Consider the following 21,666-nt stretch of genomic DNA (forward strand, 5'->3'; position numbering starts at 1 on the left):
TTCAGCGTGTGGGAGGGGGCTCTGGGCTGGGGCAGGGGGTTGGGGTGCAGGAGGGGGCTCGGGGTTGGGGCACGGGCTTACCTCTGGCGGCTCCCAGTCAATGACACAGCAGGGCTAAGGCAGGCTCCCCGCCTGTCCTGGCTCTGCACTGCACCCTGGAAGTGGTCAGCAGGTCCAGCTCCTAGGCGGGGCGGCCACAGCCAATGGGAGTGTGGAGCCAGTGTTTGAGGCAGGGGCAGCACGCGGAGCCCCGTGACCCCCCACCTAGGAGCTGGACTAGTCTGCCTTAGCTCCTCACCACTGCCGACCAGACGTTTAACTGCCTGGTTGGTGGTGCTGCCCGGAGCTGCCAGGGTTCCTTTTCGACCGGGTGTTCCGGTTGAAAATCGGACACCTGGTCACCTTAAATTGGAAGGCTTACCACTATGTGCCTCTTCCCTGAACCCCTCTGTGCTGGGGGTCCCCGGGGTGAAACCTGGACTGGGAGACTGCTGTGCCCTCCAAACCCACCAGCCTGGGCTGTCCCTCACACTGTGATGCTGATGTCAAGCTACAACCTCTGATAGGCACTGCACTTACCATCCACAGGCAGGGCCACACCCAACTGAGTTACATGAATGATCTCCCAGCCACTCATGAACCACCAATAAAGAGGCTTCAGCCTCATGCAGTGTTTTTTTCATACCCCTGACCAACAAAAGTCTTACAACAAAAGTGCTAGTGTAGACAAAGCTCTGCAAAGAGATTATAGGTCCGAGTGTGCAATGTTCCAATTTGCCTGACTCATAGGGGTCTGTTACGAAGTCCCACCTAACTTGGATACACAAGTGCGACCCACAAAGGCTAAAGTCCTACTGCAAAGTGATCTGCCCTGGAACACGTAGTCTGCACAGTCTGGTCCTTGGCAAGCTTGTAACACCCGGAGCTGTTAATGCCAAGGGTGACCTTTGTGAGAACAGGTGATGGGACTTTCTCAGCAAATGGCCCAACTTCTCTATTACAAGAAATCAGCATGACTGCAAATCTCACCCCTTTCAGAACAAAATGTAAGGCAGGGCTTTCCCCACAATAATAAATTCCTATCTGCGCTGTGCACCCTCTCCTCCGATCTGGGGAAGATAGAACCAAAGGTCATCTAGTAAATTCACTTCTGCCATGATGCCCACAATGTACCCAGCTGACAACAGCTAGAGGTGTTGAATCATCATGACTGTTTAGCTGTGCTGAGGTAAGGTTGTGGTACCATTACTTTGCCCATCAAACTCTCCCCGCCACTTTGTTTTCTTTGTCTACCTGCTATGTTCTATTGCAACTTAGCTTGTAACTCATTGGGGCAGGGAATTAGTATCTCTACATGACTAGCTCAATGGAACATTGGTCACTGACTGGGATCTTTAGGCATTAACTATTATTAGTGTTAAGATGATAACTGCATGTAATTCTATGTGGCTATCGGGTATCATGGAGGTAGACGTGGTATATGGCAAATGCTAAAACTCCATGAGCCAAACCACACTGCTCAAAAAGGAGTGCTGCATGTTGGGGCTCGTAGCACTAGGGCCACGCCTTCGGTACTAGCGATGACGGTGGCTGGCGGCAGGTAGGTGTGGTTCTGGTTCCCCCACCTCTGTCCTGCAGGGTCTAGGAAAGTTGCCAACACAGCACCTTGGCTGGGCAAAGTTTAGAATTGCACTTGTGCTAACAGGCCACACCTAATTTATATCGACTGGAGCTAATTACAGCCACCCCCTTTGTAACTGGGGCTTGGCGGAGGGAAGAATTTGTTTTTAACTTCTGTTGATGAGAACCTTTTATATGAGAACACCTTTCTAGTTGGCACCTCAGTAAGTAAGCGTTCAAGTGTGTACTTTCCCCACCCTTGTGGATGTTGGCCAGGATTCCCATGTGGTATCAGATCAGTCCAGCCACTGAAATACACTAGAATGTGCGGAAAGATAGTATTTTTTTTTTAAAAAAGCTCTAGTCAGTTGCAAACAAAAACCCCACACAACTGACGCCAGGGCCTAACTTCCCATTTTGCCTCTCTTAGGCCTGGTCTACACTACGAGTTTAGGTCGACTTTAGCAGGGTTAAATCAAATTAAGCCTGGACACGTCCACACAACGAAGCCCTTTCTTTCGACTTAAAGGGCCCTTTAAACCGGTTTCTTTACTCCACCTCCGACGAGGGGATTAGCGCTAAAATCGGCCTTTGCGGGTCAGATTTGGGGTAGTGTGGACGGAATTCGACGTTATTGGCCTCCGGGAGCTATCCCACAGTGCTTCATTGTAAGCGCTCTGGACAGCACTCTCAACTCAGATGCACTGACCAGGTAGACAGGAAAAGCCCCGCGAACTTTTGAATTTCATTTCCTGTTTGCCCAGCGTGGAGAGCACAGGTGATCATGCAGAGCTCATCAGCACAGGTAACCATGATGGAGTCCCAGGATCGCAAAAGAGCTCCAGCATGGACAGAACGGGAGGTACGGGATCTGCTCGCCATATGGGGAGACGAATCAGTGCTAGCTGAACTCCGTAGCAGTAAACGAAATGGCAAAATATTAGAAAAGGTCTCAAAGGCCATGAAGGACAGAGGCCATAACAGGGACGCACAGCAGTGCCACGTGAAAATTAAGGAGCTAAGGCAAGCCTACCACAAAGCCAGAGAGGCAAACAGAAGGTCTGGGGCAGAGCCACAAACATGCCGCTTCTACGCGGAGCTGCATGCCATTCTAGGGGGTGCAGCCACCACTACCCCAACCGTGTGCTTTGACTCCGTCAATGGAGAAACACGCAACAGGGAAGCGGGTTCGGGGTATGCGGAAGATGATGATGAAGACAATGAAGATAGCTCACAGCAAGGAAGCGGAGAAACCGGTTTCCCCAACAGCCAGGATATGTTTATCACTCTGGACCTGGAACCAGTAACCCCCGAACTCATCCAAGGCGTGCTCCCAGACCCTGAGGGCACACAAGGAACCTCTAGTGAGTGTACCTTTGTAAATATTACACATGGTTTAAAATCAAGCGTGTTTAATGATTAATGATTAATTTGCCCTGGCAATCGCGGCCAGTACAGCTACTGGAAAAGTCTGTTAACGTGTATGGGGATGGAGTGGAAATCCTCCAGGGACATCTCCAGAAAGCTCTCCTTCATGTACTCCCAAAGCCTTTGCAAAAGGTTTCTGGGGAGGGCTGCCTTATCCCGTCCGCCATGGTAGGACACTTTACCACGCCAGGCCAGTAGCATGTAGTCTGGAATCATTGCATAACAAAGCATGGCAGCGTATGGTCCTGGTGTTTGCTGGCATGCAGACAACATCCATTCCTTATCTCTCTTTGTTATCCTCAGGAGAGTGATTCATTCACGGTCACCTGGTTGAAATGGGGTGATTTTATTAAGGGGGCATTCAGAGGTGCCCATTCCTGCTCGGCTGAACAGAAATGTTCCCCGCTGTTAGCCACGCGGTGTGGGGGGAGGGGTGAAGGGATCATCCCAGAGAATTGGGGGTGTGTGTGTGTGGGGGGGGTAGTTGGGTTTGTGCTGCATGTTAACCCGGAAACCCCAGCCCCTCCTTTTACATTGCAAACCCATTTTAAATGGCCAACCCAACGGGTCCTTGGTATGGGAAATGAGGGCGCTACTGTTTGAAACCATTCCCACATGTTATGAGGGTTAAAAAAGCCAAAAGACTGTGGCTTACCATGGCTGCCTGCAAGCCGAATTCTGTTGCCTAGCACCGCGTGAGTGATCTCACACCAAACCAGCAGGCCCTCAATATAAGAGGAAAAATGCGACCTTGTAACGAAAGCACATGTGCTGTGTAATGTGAACAGCAAAATTTAACATGAAAGAGTGTACCCATTGTTCTCTAAAATGTGTCTTTTTTAACCACCTCTCCCTTGTCCTCCACCAGCTGCAAATGTTTCTCCTTCGCAGAGGCTAGCAAAGATTAGAAGGAGAAAATGGCGGACTCGGGATGATATGTTCACGGAGCTCCAGATGTCCTCCCACGCTGAAAGAGCACAGCAGAATGCATGGAGGCAGTCAATGTCAGACTACAGAAAAGCACAATATGAACGAGAGGAGAGGTGGCAGGCTGAATCGCGGGATGAACAGAGCAAGTGGCGGGCTGAAGATGATAGGTGGCGTCAGCTTGCAGACAGCAGGCAAGAGTCGATGCTCCGGCTGCTGGAGCATCAAACTGATATGCTCCAGCGTATGGTTGAGCTGCAGGAAAGGCAGCAGGAGCAGAGACCGCCGCTACAGCCCCTGTGTAACCAACAGCCCTCCTCCCCAAGTCCCATTGCCTCCTCACCCAGACGCCCAAGAACACGGTGGGGGGGCCTCCGGCCACCCAGTCACTCCACCCCAGATGTTTGCCCGAGCATCGGAAGGCTGGCCTTCAATAAGTGTTAAAGTTTTAAAGTTTTAAACTGCAGTGTGTCCTTTTCCTTCCCTCCTCCCCCACCCATCCTGGGCTACCTTGGCAATTATCCCCCTAGTTGTGTGATGAATTAATAAAGAATGCATGAATGTGAAGTAACAATGACTTTATTGCCTCTGCAAGTGGTGCTCGAAGGGGGGAGGGGAGGGTGGGGTGGTTGGTTTACAGGGAAGTAGAGTGAACCGGGTGGGGGGGGGCGGAGGGTTCATCAAGGAGAAACAAACAGAAGTTTCACACCGTAGCCTGGCCAGTCACAAAACTGGTTTTCAAAGCTTCTCTGATGTGCACCGCGCCCTGCTGTGCTCTTCTAACTGCCCTGGTGTCTGGCTGCGCGTAATCAGCGGCCAGGCGATTTGCCTCAACCTCCCACCCTGCCATAAATGTCTCCCCCTTACTCTCACAGATATTGTGGAGCGCACAGCAAGCAGCAATAACAATGGGGATATTCTTTTCGCTGAGGTCTGAGCGAGTCAGTAAGCTGCACCAGCGCGCTTTTAAACGTCCAAATGCACATTCCACCACCATTCGGCACTTGCTCAGCCTGTAGCTGAACAGGTCCTGACTACTGTCCAGGCTTCCTGTGTACGGCTTCATGAGCCATGGCATTAAGGGGTAGACTGGGTCCCCAAGGATCACGATAGGCATTTCAACATCCCCAACGGTTATTTTCTGGTTTGGGAAGAAAGTCCCTTCCTCCAGCTTTCGAAACAGACCAGAGTGCCTGAAGACGCGAGCATCATGTACCTTTCCCGGCCATCCCACGTTGATGTTGGTGAAACGTCCCTTGTGATCCACCAGGGCTTGCAGCAGCATTGAAAAGTACCCCTTGCGGTTTATGTACTCGGTGGCTTGGTGCTCCGGTGCCAAGATAGGGATATGGGTTCCGTCTATCGCCCCACCACAGTTTGGGAATCCCATTGCAGCAAAGCCATCCACTATGGCCTGCACGTTTCCCAGAGTCACTACCCTTGATATCACCAGGTCTTTGATTGACCTGGCAACTTGGATCACAGCAGCCCCCACAGTAGATTTGCCCACTCCAAATTGATTCCCGACTGACCGGTAGCTGTCTGGCGTTGCAAGCTTCCACAGGGCTGTCGCCACTTGCTTCTCAACTGTGAGGGCTGCTCTCATCCTGGTATTCTGGCGCTTCAGGGCAGGGGAAAGCAAGTCACAAAGTTCCATGAAAGTGTCCTTACGCATGCGAAAGTTTCGCAGCCACTGGGAATCGTCTCAGACCTGCAACACGATGCGGTCCCACCAGTCTGTGGTTGTTTCCCGGGCCCAGAATCGGTGTTCCACGGCATGAACCTGCCCCAGTAACACCATGATTTGCACATTGCTGGGGCCCGTACCTTGTGTGAGAGCTGTGTCCATGTCAATTTCCTCATCACTCTCGTCGCCGCGCTGCAATCGCCTCATCGGCTGGTCCTGGTTTTGCTTTGGCATGTCCTGGCTCTGCATATACTCCAGGACAATGCGTGTGGTGTTCATAGTGCTCATAATTGCCGCGGTGATCTGAGCGGGCTCCATGATCCCAGTGCTATGGCGTCTGGTCTGAAAAAAGGCGTGAAAATGACGGGGGGGGGGGGCGACTGACGACATGGCGTACAGGTACAGGGAATTAAAATCAACAAAGGTGGCTGTGCATCAGGGAGAAACACAAACAACTGTCACACAGAATGGCCCCCCCAAAGATTGAACTCAAAACCCTGGGTTTAGCAGGCCGTTGATTTCACAGAGGGAGGGGGAAGCAAATGAATACATCTATTTTTTACATCTTAAGCTGGCAGCAGACGGTGCAGCATGACTGATAGCCCTTGGCATCTTCTGGGTGCTTGGCAGAAGATACTGTACTATGACTGCTAGCCATCATCGTCAAGACGGTTCAATAGGACTGCCGGCAGGACTGAGTCTCCAGGAGACAAAGCATGTCTGCCCAGGTGCCTCTGATTGAACTGGAGTACGACAACAACGGATACCAGTCATAATACACCATCTACTGCCAAAAGGCAAGGGGCTGCTGCTGTGTAGCAATGCAGCCCCACGTCTGCCAGCACCCAGATAGCTGATGAAGGCTACCAGTCATACTGCACCATCTACTGCCAAAAGGCAATTAGCTGCTGCCGTGTAGCAATGCAGTACCATGTCTGCCGGCACCCAGATGACATATGGTGACGGTGAGCTGAGCTGAGCGGGCTCCATGCTTGCCATGGTATGTTGTCTGCACAGGTAACCCAGGTAAAAAGGCGCGAATCGATTGTCTGCCGTTGCTCTGATGGAGGGGGAGGGGCCTGACGGCATGTACCCAGAATCCCCCGCGACACTGTTTTGCATCATCAGGCATTGGGATCTCAACCCAGAATTCCAATGGGCGGCGGAGACTGCGGGAACTGTGGGATAGCTACCCACAGTGCAACGCTCCGGAAGTCGACACGAGCCTCGGTACTGTGGACGCGGTCCGCCAGCTACATGCACTTAGAGCATTTTATGTGGGGACACACACAATCGACTGTATAAAACCGATATCTATAAAACCGGCTTCTATAAATTCGACCTAATTTCGTAGTGTAGACATACCCCTACAGGGCCTTTTTGTGTGAAAGAGTGGCATTCTCAGGCTCTCAGGCCTGTCACAAAAGTGTCAGTATTTTTGGCAGCACTGCAGTTTTAAAAGTGACAGATAAACTGGGTCAGGAATGGAGAGGTAGATTCGATCCAGACAAATCGCAAATAATCATGGAAGTTAGGACTGGGAAGGGTCTGTTAAATCATCTAGTCCGTTACCCTGCAAATGCAGCATCGGTCCCAATACTTTTAGTGTTTTATCCAGGCTTGTTTTAGACCACCACATCCCTACGGAGCAATTATTCCACAGCCAATGATAGGAAAGTTTCCTGATAGTTCAGCCTAAGGTTTATGTTTCTTGACTGCATCACACTGAAGAACTCTACTCCTTCCTGAATATTTACACCTGGCAAATTATTGCAACCTCCTCTGCCCATGAATACATTCAGGTTGGAAATGAGAAGAAGGTTTCTAATCAGCAGAGGAGGGAAGTTCCGATACAGCCTCCCAATAAAAGTAATGGGGGCCAGCAACCTAACTAATTTTAAGAGGGAGCTTGATAAATGTATGAATGGGATTATATGACAAGGTTGCCTCCCTCACTCTTTGTTGTCATTACTCATTAAGTTATGTCTTCCCCATTCTGCTGTTTGCTAAGTCCCATCCCCAATAATGTACTGTCTAATTATAACCTATCGTTAGTTTGTGTGTGTAAAGTCAAAAATTAGGAAGTGCCAGAGCTAAGGTTGCCCGTGCAACCTTCATTTGCCTCCCCCCCATGCACCCTGCATATGCATTCTGATACAGTCTTTAATTATATGATCAAATACTTGTTCTTTCATAGACCCTCGCTTTAGTCAGTGCACAGGACAGACGGTGCTCACTGAATGAGCAGCTAGATCATATTTTGTTTTGTTCAATATGTTTCCATTGGCCTTATTTGCTGCAGACAATTCACACCCTGCTCTGAACACAGAATTATTAATTTCCTCCTGGGCATTTCTGTGGTGCTTGTCACTATAATATCTGAGGGCTTTACAAACATTAATTCATTCGTTTGTACAATGCCCCGTGAGGTGAGGGGTGGTATTATCCCCATTTTACACACGGAGAACGGAGGCAGAGAGTGATAGAGGTCACAAGTATCCACTGATTTAGGGTGCCCAATTTTAGATGCCGGAGTTTTCAGAATATTTAGCTTTTTATAGCACTTTATATGCTCAGAGGACAACTCCCAGAGACTCCAGTTGTAGTGTGAATGCTCAACACTTCTGCTAATCAGACCCCAGGGTCTCAAGTTGGGTGCCTAGAAATTAGGTATACAATTAGGGACCATATGTGAAAAGTCTGGTTTATATGATTTGCCCAGCATCACGTAGGAATGCTGTGGCAGAGGCAGGGATAGAAGCCAGTTCTCTAGGGTAGCATGAGACCATACTTTCTCTTCTTGCAACCCCCTGCCTCATTTACTACACACTTCCCACCTCAATGTCCTCTTCCAGTTGCCTTATTTTTACCCTATGACCCTCACTGCCATCCCTGTGTTTTCATTTGTTGTCTGGGGTCCATTGGCCCCTTCCGCTCAGTGAGCTTAGTTCCCACCACCTCCCAGGCTCATATATAGGTACACAATTTCCACCTCCTGCAACAAACGAGGCAGGGGTCCTAGAGATAACAGCCTCTTCACTACACAGCCTCGATTCATTGCTGGAACACAATCCATCCTGTGCAGAGTACGAGGCAGGGGTCCTCTGGAAAAAGTAGTGGGTGGTCAGGTGATTAAAGACACCCCTAAAGCATATACACAAGGGAGCTGAATGAAGTTGCACTGGCAACCTTAATTCTGGCATCTCCTAGTTTTTGAATGCTTGAGTTTGTAACCTAAACGGCCTTTTAACCTAGTTTTTAGTGGCTAAGTCCCTGTGTTGCTGCAAATACCAGCACAAAAACCAAACTGAGACCCCCATGGATCATCAGCAGGGTTGGAGCCTTTAGATCCACAGCACAGACCTCTGCCACTTGAAGCAAGGGAATAACTGACAGCTGTAGTGTGAGTTGTCATCCCCTCTGTGGAGGAGCCACTGATTAAAGGGAGCAAGACACACACCTTGCCTGTGAGTTTCCCAGGTATTTGCTAACAGCAGAGGAATGTTCAGACTCATGGGTTCTACAAGGGAGTTTCTCCAGGGGGGGAACAGACCTTTTGTGGGGGAGGGATAGCTCAGTGGTTTGAGTATTGGCCTGCTAAACCCAAGGTTGTGAGTTCAATTCTTAAGGGGACCATTTAGGGATCTGGGGCAAAACTCTGTCTGGGGATTGGTCCCCCTTAGAGCAGGGGGTTGGACTAGATGACCTCCTGAGGTCCCTTCCAACCCTGACATTCTGTTCCTTCCCCCATGCCTGATCTCTTTTGCACCTGCCCTATGTCAATTGCTGTAGGTCTCAAACCCAGGCCTGGAGGTTGCTGCATAAGAACCTTAACCGCTATGCCACCATACAGCAAGGCCAGACCAGGAAACTGAAGTGGGATTATTGGACTAGCAACAGACTCTTGACTGGCCAGCCCAGCATAAAACTTCCTGTTCCTACCACACCCTTTATCTAAGCACCTAGTTGCTAGGCCTGCTGTGCTGATCAGACCCCAGAGAGCAAGTTCCTGCCGCCTGGCCTGGTTCCTGGTCCTGTTTCCACACCTTGTTCTTGGTTCCTGCTTTCTCATCCCAGACCTCTTCCTCACCCAGCCCCTCTTGTCCTCTGTCCATCCAATCTCAGCCTTCACCCATTCCTGGCTCCCAGTCCTAGTTTCCTTGCCCAGCTAGTCTCAATCCCTGCTCCATACCAGCGCCAGTCTCTTCCCACCCCCGCAAGGCTTATTGTCCCAATCTGTTCCCTCTCTTGCCCTCTCCCAGTTTAGTTCTTGTCCCAAGGCTGCTGCTCTTTCTTCTGGCTGTCTGGACACCAATAGGAGGGGCACGGAGAGCATAGGATAGACAGTCTCCCTGCTCTAAGTTTTGGTTCCTAGCTCTACAATGGCCCACAGTTGCTGGAAGGAGCAGTTGCAGGGAAGGTCCTGAATTCCTGCAGCCCTAGGCTGGAGCACACCCAGTACAGACAAAATATTCAGAGAATTTAGGTTTGTTTGTTTTTTTCTTCCCCCAGCCTAGCAGGAGGGACCACTGGACCCAGGAACCAAATGAAGACAGGGGACAACTAATGAAAAACAAGGTCAGGAGTGAAGGTCACAGGTTCAAAACTAGGGATCCAGAGGGAGACACCAAGCAGAGAACCCCGGACAGCGCCTACTGCTCCTCAAAGTTGTTTAGGGAGCCAGCGGCCATTGCCCAGAGGAACTCTGCCCAGAGGCGTGAGACCAGGGAGGACTGGAAATAGGCCCCACAGTTGCAGAGCATCCCCCCATCCAGCATCCTCCTCCTGGTATTATAGATGGTGATTTTGGCCAGGGCCAGGAGGAGGCCTCACAACTTCATGGGGTTGCTAGATTCTAACACATCTTTACTGAGCTTGTGTGAACTGAGATTTTTTTAGAGGCTTATAACTTGGCCAAATTTGGACATTTTTTGTTGGTTTGTTTTATAGGAACAGCAAAAGACACACCTTAACACCAGGGTGCCCTCTTTGCCAAATTTCAAAGTCCTTGCTACAAAACATGAAGGTGCTGGAGCTTCTCAACAAAAACAGCTGTAAGATGATTTTTTTTAACGTGGACAAAACAATGTATTCTTCTTTAATCTTGTTCTCTGAAATGGCTGAACAGTTTTGTTGAAATGTTTCAAAAATTTCAGATTGAGGCTGTCTAGTTGGCAGCTGGTATCAAGCGGAGTGCCCCAGGGGTTGGTCCTGGGGCCAGTTTTGTTCAACATCTTCATTAATGATCTGGATGATGGGATGGATTACACTCTCAGCAAGTTCACGGATGACACTAAACTGGGGGGAGAGGTAGATATGCTGGAGGGTAGGAATAGGGTCTAGAGTGACCTAAACAAATTGGAGGATTGGGCCAAAAGAAATCTTATGAGGTTCAACAAGGACAAGTGCAGAGTCCTGCACTTAGGACGGAAGAATCCCATGCACTGCTACAGGCTGGGGACCAACTGGCTAAGCGGCAGTTCTGCAGAAAAGTGGACGAGAAGCTGCATATGAGTCAGCAGTGTGCCCTTGTTGCCAAGAAGGCTAACGGCATATTGGGCTGCATTAGTAGGAGCATTGCCAGCAGATCGAGGGACGTGATCATTCCCCTCTATTTGGCACTGGTGAGGACACACCTGGAGTATTGCATCCAGTTTTGGGCCCCACACCACAAGAAGGATGTGGACAAATTGGAGAGAGTCCAGCGGAGGGCAACGAAAATGATCAGGGGGCTGGGGCACATGACTTAAGTGGAGAGGCTGAGGGAACTGGGATTGTTTAGTCTGCAGAAGAGAAGAGTGAGGGGGGATTTGAAGCAGCCTTCAACTACCTGAAGGGGGGTTCCAAAGAGGATGGAGTTAGGCTGTTCTCAGTGGTGGCAGATGACAGAACAAGGAGTAATGGTCTCAAGTTGCAGTGGGGGAGGTCTTGATTGGATATTAGGAAACACTATTTCACTAGAAGAGTGGTGAAGCACTGGAATGGGTTACCTAGGGAGGTGGTGGAATCTCCTTCCTTAGAGGTTTTTAAGGTCAGGCTTGACAAAGCCCTGGCTGGGATGATTTAGTTGGGGATTGGTCCTGCTTTGAGCAGGGGGTTGGACTAGATGACCTCCTGAGGTCCCTTCCAACCCTAATCTTCTATGATTCTATGATCACCCGGCATAGGAAATTTCAGCCTGAACAATTAAAGTTTTGTAAAGTTTATAAGCAGAGCTCTGCCTATATTGGTAGCTGTAGTGACGCCCCGTCCAACTCATCATTTAGCCATGCTGGACACATTTAGTGCTTAAGAATTTCCTTATAGCTCATTCCCATGACCTTTTTTTTTTGCTCTTCTCCGAGCCTTCTCCAGTTGTCAGTGTCATCCTGGTACTGAGTTACCTAGAAGGGAATGCTCTATTTCAGCTGCAGTCTGACCTATTTCTGCCTTGCTTTGCAACGTGATGCCTCTTCCTATGCAGCCTAAAGTCACTCGGGCCTTTTCCCCATGGCGTAGCACACACTGTGTAGGCATTGCCAGACTGGATCAGACCTGTGGTCCAGCTATTCCAGTATCCTGTCTCCGACAATGGCCAGCACTGGATGCTTCACAGAAGGTTCAAGAAGTTGGTGCACGGTGATGAGCTGGTGGCTGTTCACAGCAGGAAGGGAACTGGGGCTACCTAGTTTAGGTCAAATGCTGAAGCAGAATGGAGTGTCGTCTGTCCAATTTGGTAATGTCCAGGCTTCCATCAGCTTAAAAGTAAGGGATCTCTCAGACAATGGGTCTCAGATGCAAAAGTGATGCCCTCTCTGGCAGCTAGTGAGCCTCAAGCCTTCACATCCCTTTCTTCCGGGGTCTGTCTGACTGCTGGTTCACATCTCCCCTGTGGGAGTCACATGGATGGTGCCAGTTGGGCTCCTTCACATTCCCCTCGAGGAACTCCTGCAACCCAGGCAGGTTGGCAGCCAGAGAACAGGCATCTGGGGCTCGTGTGGCTGCCCCCCTTGGCAATCTCTGCAAGTGGCTGCCTGACTGGGGGGTTGAAGCCCCGGGGGCACAAGGCATGGTGGAGGGTCATCTGCCCCAGCACAGAAGCATACAGGAGAAGGACAGGCACCGACTGAATGAATTTGACCCCTAGTCCTAGGTGTAGTCTTGGGTCTCATGACCGTCCAATTACACTGGTTTTGACTCATCTTGTACAATTTAGATTGGCTTAATCCCAATCAAGGACATCGTATTTTAGGGAAAGTTTCATTCAATCTACTTACACTTTGTCTCATTTGTCAGGATGGTTCTTTCCATTTTCGCTGATTAGCAGAGCCACTTGTGTTCCAAAAAGGCCTCTGCATTATCGGCTCTCATCTCCCATTTCTCCCTACCTGGCTGTCCCCAGGCGGAATGTCTGACATCCCTTGTTTCCTGGGCAATGACACAGAATAAAATATTTGACATTTCGTGACATATTGGCTCCCAAAGACATGAATTGTGCTACATACATACAGCCCCACTGAAATGCTGCCACTTCTGGGGAGGAAAGCAGCAGCCAGCACATGGCATGCTGCACAGTAGTAAATGGAAGTGAATTTTCTGCCAAATCCTGACATTTAACAATTGTTCCATGGGATCTTTAGACCACACAGAGCAGAGTGGATCACATGATATATGTCTCAGCCCCCTGCAGCCGTGTCTAGTATTCCTTCATTAATAGTTCTTTCCTTTCTATACATATTCACAGACCTGAAGTGGGCTAAGTTTGGGAGGTTTGCTTGCCTAGAGGTTTTTAAGGTCAGGCTTGGCAAAGCCCTGGCTGGGATGATTTAGTTGGGGTTGGTCCTGCTTTGAGCTGAGGGTTGGTGCCTCCTGAGGGCCCTTCCAACCCTGAGATTCTATGATTCTATGAGGATCTAGTCTATATTTCAACAATCAAAGTGTCTCATTAACTCTGTCCTTCCTGTTCAGTTTCCCTTCTCTGGTTCCTTCTGATCTGGCAACAATCCTTTGCACCTCTACAGCGCTTTTACCCTGCTGGGAGGCCATGCCATCTAGTGGACAAGCCAAAAGCCTGGGAGGCTGATCCAGTAAAAAATATTACCTCACCCGCTTTCTCTCTCTAAAAGTCTGGGAGTCAGGAGTTCTACTTCTGGCTCTGCCTCTGAGTCACTGTGTGACCTGGAGCAACCACCATTTCAGGTCTTGTCTTCCCCATTTCTCCTGGAAGATTCTATGGAGAACTAGAGAACCGGTGAGATACTGGCATCAGAAGGACCAAGAAGGTGAAACCTGATTAACTGAGAGGGGAAGAAATTTTATTCTCACCATTTAAAACTCTTGTTAACGTAAAGCCTAACATAAAGTTGGCAGAAGAGCTCTCTCTGGTAAAGTGTCAACACGGGAACCCCTTCAATTAAAGGTTAAGAAAGCTCCCAAGCCACATCTCTGGGTCCTCCAAGGAGATCTCCAGGAAAAAAACAGAAGACAAGACTTGATATCCCTATGGTAAAAACATAGACACACTCTGCCCTTTAACCATCATAAAGGGCACAAACTCGCTGAGCTAGGCAGGTAGCAATACCACTGCTTGTATAACCTGTTTGCTTTACTATTCTCTCTCCTCCACCTGTTGAGTCTCTCATAGTCTGAACTGTGAGCTCACTGAGGCTGGGCCTGGCTTATCTGTGCGCCAGACTCTTGATTGATATTCCTGGCGCCACCACAGCAATAGAAATGATAACAACTTCCCACTTTGCAGCGTCGCCTCCAACATCCCTGTGGTCCCACCACCCCGCTGTAAAATGGGGGCTAATTATACTTCCCCCACAGAACCAGGATGAAGTTTGGCAAGACGCTTTGAGATCCTTGATGAAAGGTGCTAGGAAATGACTGCAGTCTTCTCCACTTCGCTGTATGGAGCTGACCGTGCAGCAGTACTGGGTGTGGACACTAGAGGGCGTGTCTCACCAGCACCTGGCCTAACACTGTCGCTGGGATGGGTGCATGCACACAGCCCTAGAGAGATGGGGAGAGGGAGAAAATCTGATGTGCTGGACTCTTTAGTGTCTTCGTTTCAGTTGGATCTTAGTCCCTAAGGGATGAACGGCACCTAGAGAGTTATCAATGTGTCGATACTGGCTGCTGGAGGCACTTGCAGTTCAGCCAGAGCATCCCACCTGTCAGCCTACAGCTGTGCGTCCTGTGTAGGGCAAAGAGCCTGTCTTGACAACATAGTGCAGAAACCCCAAATGATTACAGCAGCCAGGCAGCTCAGCTGCGTCCAGCCACAGCCATTCCCCTCCATGGAAAGCAGGGCTGTCAAACTCTGCATTCCGTGGTTAATCATGGCCCATGGGCTGGGATATAAATTGAGATCTTCATTCTCCCTTCAGTAGACAGGGGAGGCTCCATGGGAGGCTTAAGGTGAGCTCAAAGGGAGGATATGGCCGCGTTATTCAGTAACTAAACTCTTTGTTCAGGACCAGGTTGCCACGTCATTCAGTGAGAAAATCTCTTGCCCTTTGTTCCTCTTCCTTCCCCAGCCTCCTTTCTCCATCTCTCTCCTTTTTCTGTGACTCTCCTCTGTTCTTTCTTCTGCATTTTCTGCCCTGCAGAGTTTCCACCTCCTTTTCCTGTCCTGTCTGCGAAGAACAATCAGCCATGGGCTAGTTAACGTGACACTGATGTGCTACAAGCAGATTCATAGGGGATGGGGGAGTTCATCCCTCTGAGCCATTGTTTCAGGCTGGCTGCAGACTCAGGCACAATCGCTGCATTTGCTTACACTTGGTTCATGTTTGGCAAGTTCTCTCTGTGGCAGCCATGGCTAGCAACGTATGTTTTCTTTTTAAGGGAAGCTGAGATTCTGCAGGATGGTCTGTGGGCCAGATCCAGACGGCGGGCTGTCAGTTTGACACCTCTGACGTATTACTCTGCAGCTGGGAGAGGATTCTGCCCCTATATGTCTAGCTGTTTTGTATCCTGCGTGTCTGAAAGTGACAGCAGCCTCTGAGCTCCAAGATATTCTAGCATGATTACGCTGAAAATGGAGTTTTGTCCCAGACAGCCTGCAGCCTGGTGATTAGAGCCGCAATATGGCAGACAGGATTTCTGGGGTCTGACTCTGACACTGACTCACCGAGTGACCTTGAGCACGTCACTGAGCCTCTGTGCCTCAGTTTCCCCACCTGCTTTGTAAAGCTCTGTGAGATGCCCTGATGCAGACGGCTGTGTCAGTGGCTGCTATTATTATTGCTAATCAGACTGTGGCAGAGGATGCTGTGAGATGAGTTATCTGATGACGGCAGTGCCCGTCCATCACTCTAATCAGGCAGTGGCATTTCCAGAAGAGCCAAGGCCGGCTGTGTTCAGGGCTCACGGAGAATCATTAATGGACTGGAAACTGCTGCTTCCTCAGTCATTAGTGCTGAAATCACAGCGATGACTGATCGAGTTGTCTCTTTAGAGCAGCGCTGGGAATCCTCCTGTGTCTCAGACTGACAGAACCTGTGTGACAGAAAACAGACTGCACCGGAGAACAGCCACTCTTAACCTCTTCACTGCTGCAGTGCACATGGGGCAGGACATGCCTTCCATAGAGCCCTGTTGCTTCAGATCCCCAGTACATTAGGCAGCAATCCTAGAATCGTAGGGCTGGAAGGGACCTCGAGAGGTATCGAGTCCAGTCCCCTGCACTCAAGGCAGGACTAAGTATTATCTAGACCATCCCTGACAGGTGTTTGTCCAACCTGCTCTTAAAAATCTCCAGTGATGGAGATTCCACAACCTTCCTGGGCAATTTATTCCAGGGTTTAACCACCCTGACAGTTCGGAAGTTTTTCCTAATGTCCAACCTAAACCTCCCTTGCTGCAATTTAAGCCCATTGCTTCTTGTCCTGTCCTCAGAAGTTAAGAACAATTTTCTCCATCCTCCTTGTAACAACCTTTCCAATGCGACAGTTCAATTAGGATGCTCAGAGTTTGTCAACATGCCGGGAGCTTAAGGGCCACATCTCACTGGCGCTGACTGCAGCTGCCCACATCCTTAATACACAGCAAGGGGGTGGCCTGCAAACCTGTGTCCCAGGATGCAACACTCCACTTTTAGCTAAAGTGGAAGCTACTCAGATCAACCTGCAGCATGGCATGCTGGGACTTGTCTCCACCTGCCACCCCCGCCCCATATTAAAGATGAGGGTGCATATGGGCCACACAGTAGGATACCGTGGGGCAGTTGTGGCTGCTGCTCTGTCTGCTTTGACGGCCTCCTAACACCCAGCTGCGTCCCGCTGACTCGCCTGTGACGTGTTGCCCCTCTCCCCAGTGTGGAGTGTCCCGTCAGTGAAGCTGTGATCCAGGACGTAGGACTCTCAAAGGTTGCCTTTCCTCTTGCCCCTCCCCCTCCCCCTGGAAGGGGCGTCTCTGCTCAGTGACACCAGATACCGTAGTGAGGGGCAGAGTATAAGAACCCCCGACAGACCAGGAAGGGGGCCTCCCCCCCTGCCCTTCCAGCCAGAGCATTCGCAGCTGGATGCACATGCACCAGCCCTTTGGCTGGGAGGCCAGAGGTAGAACCATCTCCAGAGAGTCACCCCTCCTCAGCAGGGCCGGCTCCAGGGTTTTGGCTGCCCCAAGCAGCCAAACAAAACAAAACAAAACAAGCCGCGATCGTGATCTGTGGCGGCAATTTGGCGGGAGGTCCTTCGCTCTGAGCAGGAGTGAGGGACCGTCCGCCGAATTGCCGCCGAACAGCTGGACATGCCTCCCCTCTCCGAAGTGGCCGCCCCAAGCACCTGCTTGGTAAGCTGGTGCCTGGAGCCGGCCCTGCTCCTCAGCCACCGGGGGTGGGGAGTGACACACAATCAGTGACACCTCTTCTGTGCAGATAGCCAGGGGGGAGCCAGCTCTTACCTCGCCTCCCACAGGGGGATGTCATGAACGAGGCTTCCCGGAGCTTAGCAGGTCTGCATGGTTCCCTGTTGTGAGGCTGCTGAGCAGGGCCGGAATGGGGCCCCGCGCCTGATTGGGCCCCGCAACGTCCAGGGCTGCCGGCGGAGCAGGAAAAAAAGCGCCGCGTTCTGCTTCTCTCCCCTCCCTCCAGCGCTTACGCCGCCATACAGCTGATCAGCGCAAGCCTGGGAGGGAGGGGTGAGGAGGAGGAATGGGACGTGCTTGGGGAAGAGGCGGGGCCAGGGTGGGGATTTGGGGACGGATCCAATGGGGCAGGGAGGGGGCGGAGTCGGGGCGGGGGGGCGTGAGACAATTCGCGTCCCGGCGTGGGGCCCCACACCTGCTAAAGCCGGCCCTGCTGCTGAGCATTGGTTTGCCCTGCGTCGGCATCGCAAGACCCTGAAGCACGCGAGGGATGGAACCGTACACGCAATAGGCATTAGAGCCCTGGAATTAATACATTAGAAGCAAGAGGAAGACCAAAGACAGGGTAGGCCCACTGCTCAGTGAGGAGGGAGATACAGTAACAGGAAACTTGGAAATGGCAGAGATGCTTAATGACTTCTTTGTTTCGGTCTTCACCGAGAAGTCTGAAGGAATGCCTAACATAGTGAATGCTAATGGGAAGGGGGTAGGTTTAGAAGATAAAATAAAAAAAGAACAAGTTAAAAATCTCTTAGAAAAGTTAGATGCCTGCAAGTCACCAGGACCTGATGAAATGCATCCTAGAATACTCAAGGAGCTAACAGAGGAGGTATCTGAGCCTCTAGCTACCCTGTTTCCCCGAAAATAAGACATCCCCCGAAAATAAGACCTACTTCCAGTTTTGCCTCTCGCTGTAATATAAGGCATCCCCCGAAAATAAGACCTCCCCATAATAAGGCCACCCCGGAATATAAGGCCGCCGCCAGGACAAGAAAAATAAGACCTCCCCTGAAAATAAGACCTAGCGCATCTTTGGGAGCAAAAATTAATATAAGACACTGTCTTATTTTCGGGGAAACACGGTATTATCTTTGGAAAATCATGGGAGACTGGAGAAATTCCAGAAGACTGGAAAAGGGCAAACATAGTGCCCATCTACAGAAAGGGAAATAAAAGCAACCCAGGAAACTACAGACCAGTTAGTTTAACTTCCGTGCCAGGGAAGATAATGGAGCAAGTAATTAAGGAAATCATCTGCAAACACTTGGAAGGTGGTAAGGTGATAGGGAATAGCCAGCATGGATTTGGAAAGAACAAATCATGTCAAACTAATCTGATAGCTTTCTTTGCTAAGATAACAAGTCTTGTTGATAAGGGAGAAGCGGTGGATGTGGTATACCTAGACTTTAGTAAGGCATTTGATACGGTCTTGCATGATATTCTTATTGATAAACTAGGCAAATACAACTTAGATGGGGCTAATATAAGGTGGGTGCATAACTGGCTGGATAACCGTACTCAGAGAGTAGTTATTAATGGTTCCCAATGCTGCTGGAAAGGTATAACGAGTGGGGTTCCGCAGGGGTCTGTTTTGGGACCGGGTCTGTTCAATATCTTCATCAACGACTTAGATATTGGCATAGAAAGTACGCTTATTAAGTTTGCAGATGATACCAAACTGGGAGGGATTGCAACTGCTTTGGAGGATAGGGTCATAATTCAAAATGATCTGGACAAATTGGAGAAATGGTCTGAGGTAAACAGGATGAAGTTTAATAAAGACAAATGCAAAGTGCTCCACTTAGGAAGGAACAATCAGTTTCACACATACAGAATGGGAAGAGACTGTCTAGGAAGGAGTACAGCAGAAAGGGATCTAGGGGTTATAGTGGACCACAAGCTAAATATGAGTCAACAGTGTGATGCTGTTGCAAAAAAAGCAAACGTGATTCTGGGATGCATTAACAGGTGTGTTGTGAGCAAGACATGAGAAGTCATTCTTCCGCTCTACTCTGCGCTGGTTAGGCCTCAGCTGGAGTATTGTGTCCAGTTCTGGGCACCACATTTCAAGAAAGACGTGGAGAAATTGGAGAGGGTCCAGAGAAGAGCAACAAGAATGATTAAAGGTCTAGAGAACATAAGCTATGAAGGAAGGCTGAAAGAATTGGGTTTGTTTAGTTTGGAAAAGAGAAGACTGAGAGGGGACATGATAGCAGTTTTCAGGTATCTAAAAGGGTGTCATAAGGAGGTGGGAGAAAACTTGTTCATCTTAGCCTCTAAGGATAGAACAAGAAGCAATGGGCTTAAATTGCAGCAAGGGAGGTTTAGGTTGGACATTAGGAAAAAGTTCCTAACTGTCAGGGTGGTTAAACATTGGAATAAATTGCCTAGGGAGGTTGTGGAATCTCCATCTCTGGAGATATTTAAGAGTAGGTTAGATAAGTGTCTATCAGGGATGGTCTAGACAGTATTTGGTCCTGCCATGAGGGCAGGGGACTGGACTCGATGACCTCTCGAGGTCCCTTCCAGTCCTAGAGTCTATGAATCTATGAATCCCAGGGAGTTCCCGTGCTCCAGGGATTGGCAGGAAAGGAGGAGTTCGTGTTCTCACAAAGGGGTGGAAGAAACCATCACGAACGCCAATCCAGCAGCTGCTGACATTTGGTCATAGGCAACAAGCCCGACCTAGACCCTCCGAGCGAGGCCGTGGGCTGACCATCCCCAGTCAGTTCAGCCTTTCAAGCAAGTCAGCTGAGCCTGCTGTCTTCTTTCACTGTGGTGGAGTTGAGCCCTTCCTCTTCCCCTGCACGGCATCCGGGGTGAGTCAGACCCACCCCCAGATTTCCCCCGCAGCTGCAGGAATCTCTGCAAACTCCACCACACACACTTCCTGCACCCATCGCTTCTCAGCTGCAGGGGGAGGGATTCCTGTATGGGGAGCTGCTGCCCCATCCGCCCAACTCCCGTGCATCCAGACCCCTTCATACCCAGACCCTCCCACCAACCATCCCCCCCCCACACACTCAGAAACACCCCCCCAATGAGCCCCACTCCCCCTGCACCTGGACCACCCTGATGAGCCACCCACACCCGGATCCCCACCCCACCAAGCTCAAACCAGCTGCACCTGGATCCCCACCCCACTGAGCCCCACTCCCCCAGCATCTGGACCCCCCCACTGAGCCCATACCCAGACCGCCTGCCGAGCTCTATCCCTCCCACACCCAGACCGCCCCCCCCCGCTGAGCCCCAACCACCTTCACCTGGACCCCCCTGCAGAGTCCCATTACTGTTGCACCCAGAACCCCCAACAAGCCGCTGTGCATCCAGATTCCCCCACACCTGGATCCCCCACTGAGCCGCCCGCACCCAGATTGCCCCACACAGAACCCTCTGAACTCACACCTGGATCTCCCCACACTGAGCCCCTCCATCCTTGGATCCTGCCTTGCTGAGCCTGCCTGCCCACTCCTGGTGCAGCTGGCACGGAGGGGCAGGGCCCTGGGGTGTTTCTGGGGCAGGCCTGGTCCTTGCGCTGTGTCAGGGTTGGGTGCAGCCTCACCGCTGAGTCTGTGTCCCGGGGGAAGCTGCACAGCGATCTCCCACCTCTGTGCAGCCAGTGGCCTGTGCTCTCCACTGCCATGCCGGAGCCTCCACATTTCTTTGACAAATAAAATTTGCAGAATTTTAAAATATTGTGCTCAGAATTTTTAATTTTTTTGGCACAGAATTCCCGGAGGAGTAATAAGAGCTGGGCTCAAGCGATGAGAAATTAGGCGGCTGCATGAGGACCAGCCACTAGAGGGAGCTGTGCTCGCACACACTGTTGCATTCAGGGAGTAGAGGTCACCTTACAGGAGGGCTGTCCCATGCTCCAGTCAGGGACACGGCTGTAGCCCTGCTGACGTTCCTTGCATGGTGCAATGCAGCCCGCGGGCAGGCCAGGTTTCGGTGCCCCAGACAAGCTGGGCTTGGCAGTCAGCACTGCTCACAGGGGGGCCAGGATCCCTGCAGCCTGGTGAGCAGGAGGAGCAGTGCCGAGGACGTTCCCCCTTCCCCTCCCCTGCCTCTCGGATTCTCCTGCAGCTGGCACCGGGCTTGTCTGCATAACTCCCGGCTCTTTCCATGTGTGCGTTCTCCCGCACATGCCA

Source organism: Terrapene carolina, unplaced genomic scaffold (genome assembly GCF_002925995.2).
Source record: "Terrapene carolina triunguis isolate 2854851 unplaced genomic scaffold, T_m_triunguis-2.0 Scaffold49, whole genome shotgun sequence".
NCBI lineage: Eukaryota > Metazoa > Chordata > Testudines > Emydidae > Terrapene > Terrapene triunguis.